Source organism: Triticum aestivum, chromosome 1D, assembly GCF_018294505.1.
Source record: "Triticum aestivum cultivar Chinese Spring chromosome 1D, IWGSC CS RefSeq v2.1, whole genome shotgun sequence".
Taxonomy (NCBI): domain Eukaryota; kingdom Viridiplantae; phylum Streptophyta; class Magnoliopsida; order Poales; family Poaceae; genus Triticum; species Triticum aestivum.
The window spans coordinates 72,868,488-72,877,120 of NC_057796.1; the positions used below are offsets into that span (position 1 = coordinate 72,868,488).

The 8,633-nt window shown below is 43.1% G+C and overlaps 1 long non-coding RNA gene across 2 annotated transcripts; it reads right to left on the minus strand.

Annotated features, from left to right (window-relative positions):
* Nucleotides 1-209: 209 nt before the first annotated feature.
* Nucleotides 210-4,738, minus strand: LOC123180376 (uncharacterized). Of its 2 annotated transcripts, XR_006490917.1 has the most exons (6): nt 4,136-4,738; nt 3,268-3,311; nt 3,073-3,177; nt 2,098-2,385; nt 1,003-1,128; nt 210-527 (listed from the first exon to the last, which is right to left on the minus strand). It is a non-coding gene; the product is annotated as an uncharacterized lncRNA (long non-coding RNA). The 2 variants fall into 2 exon arrangements; XR_006490916.1 differs by having other exon boundaries at nt 210-2,385.
* Between the last annotated feature and the right edge of the window lie 3,895 nt (nt 4,739-8,633).

The window sequence follows — 8,633 nt, forward strand, 5'->3', positions numbered from 1 at the left end:
TCAGGTAGATGGGCCAAGCCCAATATTGCAACATTTTTTTTCGTTGGGCCATGGCCATTTTGTCTAAACAATTTCATTTTCCTTTTTTAAATGGGTCCACTAGTCGAATGGGTCCCAGTGCATGTAATAGTTTAACTCATGTTTACTAGCAGTAACCTTCACAAGACAGCCTCAAACGAACCATCAAGTCAACTCATGTTTACAGCTAATAGCAGCAAGTGTATGTATTAGTAACAGTAAGCTTCACAAGAGATAATCCATGCCAATGACAACCTCAAACAAACCATCAAGTCAACTCATCATACATCACATTTACCGCTAACAGCAGCAATACATCATACATCATAGAGAACGGTTCACACAAACTAACAAACTAAACTAGAGACACATCATAAGCTCACAAGCATGGCTGCCGCAGCAATTTGTTTCGCCAGTAAAGACAACGACTTTCTTCCTCGACCAGACAGCGGCTTAGCTCACATCCTCTATCTCCTAACAGGAGGATCACCACCACGTCCACCAGAAGCCTGCATGAATGTTTTGGCAAGTCCAAGTGTGTTAGTGACTATACATACGGCTGTATCTGTATATTAATAAATAACAACAGCAGAGCAGGTGTACATCAAAGACATGGACTAGAAGACAAACTGACTGTTAGTACCATCTACTTCCAGTTCAAATTAAGCAGATTTCTATGATAGGTCGATCTAAATGTAGCACATCCATACATATACTTAAGTTGTTAAACAGAACAATAAATCATGGACTCGAGCACATTCATACATATACTTAAGTTGTTAAACAGAATCATAGAATGCCATCACGTAATCCAGAAAAATTGAACACATATATGCATGCTTGTCCAAGTTTAATTCCAGAGAATTAAAGTGCTTCCGATAGTAACCAAATTGTTTTAATACTCAGCCATCCAGTACCACACAGGAAGCAAATCCTAAAATAAAAATGCACTTCTGAACAGAGCGACACACTACAAGAACTTACCAATAGGGTTGAACAATGGATGACATACAGTACAAGAAAAAGAGTAGGAGAATGGATTCTGATAGAATGTTGCATCTTCCAAATGAAGACAATTTGCTTTTGGAGCTAGCTAGCACTTGGAAGAATCTGGAATCAGCCGAGATTAAGAATCTGGAATCAGCCGAGATTAAGAATCTGTAATGCAAAAACCATAACCATTGAAGATTTAAAGAATCTATGAAGTGAGTTCACTCTCTTTCTAGATATTTTGATAGTTTTGAGTCAACACACATATTGAAGTAAGCGGCCATATCATTTATATATGCTGGCCAAACACTACCCTTGAGCAACATCTCAATTAAGCACAAGTAACAAAGTAGAGGAGATGGATCAATCATAGCAAGGGTTTAGGATAATGCCCTCAAACTTGTATATGTCAAGTATTTAGAAACAAAACAGTGTCACATTTATGGAAATAGAGGGACTAAAAAGATATACGAGCATAAGGTCTTCAATAAGTAGACTCGAAGGCAAATGACATCACAGAGAAGATAAAAGCACAAGGTGACTGCAGTGACTAGGCTACAAGTTAATACAATTAACACAAGTTAATACAAGCCTGATGTACTACTCAGGCTAAGAAGAAGCAGGTGCAGTAGTAGTTTTAGCACACTAGTACATGTGTTAAAATGGAAGCATCGCTGGTGGGTTATATTAATGAATAATCCAAGTGTTGCAAGAGCCAACAAAATTTAAAAAAAAATCTCGGAAGCATGCTTGGAACCCACACGTTACATATCTATGCATATATCCCCATACAACAACAGAACCAATACAGCAACTAAGCCTATAAATTTTTTGCTCCCAGCCAGCATCATGAATTTTCTCAGCTAGTACTAACTACCAAGCTGGTCACTGCCTCAGCCATACTACAGTAAGACGTCCTTATATACTACTCCATACAATACTGGAGTAGAAAATAAAGAAGCAGTTTTCAGCTGACAGTACGCCACGGCGCAGCCAAATAAACAGCGGCAGCATACCAAAATTCGCAACTAGAGGAAGAGAAAGGGGCACAGGGGAGGGAGGGAGGGCAGATGGGGATGGGGGGATTACCCAGCCCTGGATCTCCTCCCGGACGATGTAGAAGGGGTCCTGCGCGGAGCTCATGGCGGACGCCGGAGGTTGGTGAGGTCGGCGAGGGGCAGCTGCTGCCTCCGAGGACGCAGCCGCAGCAGCAGCATCTTGTCGCCTCCTCCGGCTCCGGCTCCGGCGATTGCCGCGGTCCGGCCAGCTCGACGAAGCGCCGTGCATTGAAGCACGCACGCGCGCGCCGGCGAGCAAGCCAGGTGTAGTGCTTCGTCGACGCCACATCCAGTAGTGGTTCAGCGAGATGTCATGGACCTGCAAAAACAATTAAAGAGAGCAAATAATAAGGTAACATCGCCAATAAATTGCAACTTTTGAAAGCAACTATAGTTATTCAGAAAACATGGTTGCTGCAACTTTAAGCCAAGCAGTACAAATTCATGTCAAATATACATGTGTAAGATACTAGAAGCATTTCATTGCATATCTATGTGTGCTGCTATAATTTTACGCCAAGAAGTGGACTAGTACATCAATTACACTAAGCCTCAACCCACTGTTTAAAAAACGTATTTTATCATCATTCTTCAATAGCTTGAATTTCAGAACTGCCACTGTTTGTATTTTAATGAAGAACACCCCAAGCAAATAACAACAGATTGTCTGCACCTGTGGCCAAAGGAAATACTCAGTTTGTTGGGCTAATTTGATTTGTACTGCTACTTGTTGAAAACTGGAGTAGTAATTATAATCTGTAAAAGGGAAGAGCAAGTTTTGATAAGAAAATGTCGGTTGCACGACCAAGTAGTAATAATTGATTTAAGTAGGGTAACATAGAGATCCACAACTCTAGACAGAAAGTCTGAATCTAGTCTAGGCATGCATGCACATGGTTACACGTGGGATTGACGTGGCATGCACATGTGGTGGTAGCCATAGTGCTGCACAATTTGCCGTGTTTAGAGAGAAACAAGGAAACTTGATCTGCACTCATTGACCAACCTGTCGATCAGAGCAAAGGCAGCCGTCCTAATATATCGATCCATTGATAAGTAGAGTATCAATGCCACCAGTTCACAGTGGAAGAAGTTGTCCATGCCACCAGTTCTGAAAAAGGAGAACAATGTTTCCAACGTTCATCGTCAAAAGAGTAAATGTTTCGACGAAAAGAAGGATGACCATAAATTAGGCACTTGCCTGCAGATGCCGCATCCATCGTAGTGATACTGCTTCTTTGAGATCTGTAACAGGGTAACATAGCTGTCAAACATCGAAAATGAAAATGCTTCATAGAGTAACTATTCCTTTGCTTAGGCATGTGAACAATCTTACATCATCGTCAAAGAAGTTGCATTTTTCACAGAAGTATTTTTCACAGAATGTGAAAATGCTTCATAGAGTAACTATTCCTCTATCTATTTTTCAGAAAATTCTCCTTGAATCTAGTCATAGTGATGACAAGAGGTCCAAGACTTGCACAACAGTACTAAAATAAAAAACACAGCACTGAACATTTACTGAAGCAATATGAATGAATCAACAGCAACTCTAGTACATACTTCAGATCTGAAGAGTATCTTAAATTGAACACAATTGGCATTGGAATTATCACACACTGGTGCCCAGTACTTTTCACACCAAAAAATCACAGGCGGCATCCGCCTGGATCAGGGCTCTACATCGAAGTTAAACGCTGGATCTGGCGAACTCGAATCATCATCTTTCACATGCCAAACACCACGGGGGAGACAAGCCGCTGGGTCAATCCTAGCAACACGCAGGGGCAGATCTAGATGGTAAATCAGGCAGCAGGAATAGAACCTAGGCCGTGGGTAAAGAGTTACTGCTTGCCAGTGTCACACGCATCATACATGGCATGGATGTAGTTAGGAGCCCGCATTTGCAGTTGCGGTGGCGTGACTCGTAACAAAAAGGGGAATGATACATGGCTCCTGCCTCCCAAAACGCGCAGGCATACTCAACAGAGAGTATTCCCTGCCACGAGCAGCAAGAAAAGCGGAGTTTTGGCGAGATCCAGTGAGGTGCAGGGATGCTCGTTGGGTACCTGGATGTATGGGGTGAGGAGGGAGAGCTGCATCACCCAGCCAAACTGCACGCCGGCGGCGACCATGCAGACCAGCACCACCCGGTACTTGGGCGCGCCCTTCCTGCCGCTGCCCTGCTCCTCCTTGGGCCGGTCAGCGTCACCGCCGCTGCTGGTGCTGTTGAGGCGGACGAGCTTCGTATCGGCGTCCCAAATGTGCTGGCCGTGATCCGGACGGGATCCCGATGGGATCTACAAGAGGCCGCCGCCGCCCCTCCCCCGCCGCGGGGCCGGGTGCGGGTCACCTCCCATGAAAGGAGATGGAGACGGAGCCGGCGCGGACACGGATGGGACTCTGACGTGCGGCGGAGGTGGTTGCCGAGGCAGGCACGAAGATGGGGTGGGTCGCGGGGATTCGTGGCATGGTGGAGACGCCCATGAGGAGGGGAGGAGGGGAGGAGGAGAGGGCGAGGGAAGGAGGGCGCCGCCGCCGGCGACGGGAAGGTAGTGTTAGAGAGGGGTGGTGGCGTCGATCTGGATCGGGGAGAGAGAGAGGGAGGCTGCGGGAGGAAGGGAGGAGAGGTGAGTGATCTGGGTAGGGTTTGGTGCGGCGGGTTTCTTCTGATGGATGGATGGTTGGATTGCTAGCAGATGGATGGATGTTGCCATGTCATCGATCCGTGTGACAGATGGTTCCATCAATCAGAATCTAGCATATGTGATTGTGTTTTTTTCTCTTGTTTTTTTTATACTTTCCCTCTTATTTCGGATAAACACTCAACATATTAGCTTCACTAGAACATAAAGGCGCGCGTTGCAGCGCCCATGCATTTTATTGGGAGAACAGTACATATATATGAAAAAATCTCGACATCATAGAAAGGGAGAGAAAAAACATTTAGTCCTATACTTCAATATAGAAGATTGGGCATTATTGAAACTTTAGGTATAAGCTGCAAAATTGACACGGGTAACAATGCCATCTAAGTCAGCACTGGAATGTCATTGTGCAATTTTTTTTTGTCTATGCATAACATTTGCTGACGCATTCATGGTAAAAAATCATTTGCCATGGCATTTGAATAAGTGGTGGATTATATCTGTGTGGTACGCGTCATCGTCCATTGTAGCCTTGCAATCATAGATCCTGCGTAGTAGAGAAATAAAAGTAACAAGGAATAATGCAGTCGAACCATAGCTAGCCAAAGCTGTAGCGCTCCTTTTTGCACCATTAATCATGAAGATATACCCCGAAAAAAATATCACGGAGATATGGCTGCAGCGCCAAGGATCGGGAGCCCGATCGCACTCAAGGAAAAAGAAGTTACCACGTGGCCTTAGGGCCCACGACAGCCCGGTGCATCCGAAGGCGTCAAAATAAACCTGCGGAGCAGCAGCCCTTTTGACGTTTGGTTCGACTTTGGCCGGCTTGGGCGAGCGAACGAGGCGCAAACGAATGTTGTAGGAGGATGGATTGATCTGATGCGTTCATAAAATGAATCGGACGGTTTAGGATCCTTAATCACTGTGAAGGCTCCTAGCTAGTTGAGTTATACTGTTTAGTGATGGTGTATGTTTAAATGACCCAGTATTGTGCACATATGTGTATCTTAGGATTTCAAACAATGATGATTTTGTGGTCTTCATTTGCATTGCACACAAAAATCATTTTCCATTTTTTGAGTGCTCAAAATGGGTATTTTTATGAAGGACCTATCATATATTTGTTGCAAAATTAGATCGCGTCATTTTTCGAAAATACTAGGACATATTTAATGCACAATTGACAAAATGGTCGGGTGTCCGAAGCTTTTATCCACCTCTCGTGAAAAAGACAATTTCTGTCGATTCAGTTGGAAACGGGTCAAATTTGAACTGCAACTGCCTCATAGTTTGCTCCTTATTTTTTGAAAAAATTATTTTTAGATACTTAAGTATCTATTTAATCAGAGAAACACAAAAAAATCCAAGATTTAACCACTAGCTAGGAACGGTCATTCCCGTTGTTTTGACCGCAGTTTGAAACGTGCATACAAAATTAAAAAAATTGAAAAATTGGAAAACCTTCGCATTTGTGTCATTATATGTGACCAAGTTACCTGGAAAAATAATAAACTTGTAATATGACAATTATTTTAGAAAAAGTGTTCTCATAAATGAGCTATCATGTGTGAAGATTCATGGCTTTCAACCCAAATGCTCAATCTTATGGCCACACTCATGACATAGTTTGTTTAAATGGTCTCATATTGTGCACAAGGGTGCGTATTGTAATGACAAACAATGTTGCCTATGGAAGTTTACATTTTCTTTGGACGGAGAATTCATTTTCCATTTTTCGAGTGCCCAAAATGAGTTTTTTTGTGAAGGACCTACCATATATTTGTTGCAAAATTGTAGCAAATCAATTTTATAAAATACTAGGCCATATTTAATGCACAATTGACCAAATGGTTGGGTGTCAAAAGCTTTGATCCACCTTTGGTGAAAAAGACAAATTTCTGCCGATTGAGTAGGAAGCGGGTCAAATTTGAACTGCAGCTGCCTCATAGTTTGCTATTTATTTTTTGCAAAAATCATTTTTAGGTACATAAGTATCTATTTAGTCATAGAAATATCAAAAGTTTTCCAAGATTCAACCACTAGCTAGGATCGGTCAAGCCCGCCGTTTTGACCGCATTTTCAAACGTGCATAAAAAAATCAAAAAAATCAAAAAATTGGAAAACCTTCGCATTGTGTCATTATATGTGACCAAGTTTCTAGAAAAAATAATAAACTTGTAATACGGCAATTATTTTAAAAAAGTGTTCTCAGAAATGAGCTATCATGCGTGAAGATTCATGACTTCCAAGCCAAATGATCAATCTTATGGCCACATTCGTGGCATAGTTTGTTCAAATGATCTCATATTGTGCACAAGGGTGCATCTTGGAATTCCAAACAATGTTGCCTAAGGGAGTTTTCATTTTCTTTGCATGGAAAATTCATTTTCCAATTTTCGAGAGCCCGAAATGAGGTTTTTGTGAAGGAACTACCAAATAATTGTTGCAAAAACGGACCAAATCAATTTTATAAAATACTAGGCCATGTTTAATGCACAATTGACAAAATGGTTGGGTGTAAAAAAATTTATCCACCTCTGGTGAAAAAGACAAATTTTCGTCGATTCAGTAGGAAGCGGGTCAAATTTGAACTGCAGCTGCCTTATAGTTTGCTCTTTATTTTTTCCAAAAATAATTTGTAGGTACATAAGTATCTATTTAAGCATAAATACATGGTTTGGTGGTGATACGTTGAGGTTTGGACGGTGGCCCAGGGCCCCAACTCCAAAGCGCGTAGACTCGCATGCCCGCCGCGTGGTCATCGCGTCACCGTGGCGTTGCCATGCGTTCTGGGAAGCCTAGGCATGTCTAGTAGGTTTGGCACTCCCCAGGTAGATGCTTGGAAGAAAATAACAACAGAAGAATCTCACGAGGAGACCGAACAATGCTCAAACATGAATTAGCACCCAAGTGTTTGATTAGTGGTACGGGAAATGCACATGGCCAATGGGCCTGAGTTTTGGCTGAGGATGGTCATCTACTAAGGACACTATCTTGGAAAATTTGCAGCTCAAATGGAGGATCCTAGGTGTCACTTGCTTTGCAACGTACCACACTGGACAAAAATATGAATGTTGAAGCCACACTCACATGTATTGTTAGATGGGGCTCAAATTTTGTGGAGAGCAATGATTTGGGAAATAGAAGATGTGGCAAAAATTTAGCTCATTAGGATAGCCTAGCTAGTACTTCCTTCACAACAGTTTGAGTTGAACAAAAACTTTGGAAATTTGCCGAGGAAGATTTACCAGGCAAATGGAGTTGAATATTGTCATGAGGCAATGATTTGGATAGTAAAGAATGCCCAATTTTTTTGGGAATCTTGGGAATGACAGAAATATAGGTTGCTTCACAACCTAGGGCAAAAATTGACACATGGACATGACACATAGACAAAAATGATGAGGTGGCGCCTAGTCATAGCAATCCACCACAACTTACAAGGTTATGACCATCTATATTGGCCGTGATCAGCTATAAATAAGGCAGCGGATCAATGTTGTCTGCTTTATGACCATTTCGTGTAAGGAAATTACGACCTTTATGGCCAAAATGGTATATATAGTTGAGGGTTTGGAGCCCCCCGAGCAGCTTTTGACCAATTGGTCTCAAATGGTCGTAGATCTATGACCAATTCTTCCAGGGTCACTGACAGAAGGTCACTAGTTGACATATTTCTTGTAGTGGTTGACCACGCCGCGCCGAGCGCACCGAGGCGGTGGACAACGGCGAGGCCCCAGACTGGAACGACCCGGAGATGGGGAAGACGCGGCAGTGGAGTTGCAGACGGAGAGGAGTGGGAAACTTGGCTGGTTCGGGTGCGGGGTGGGCCTACACTCGGTAGAGAATAACAGGAGGTGCGGAGTGGAGGGATGGCCTGGCGGTCGGCGGGGTAGCGTTTCGCTGAGGAGCGCAA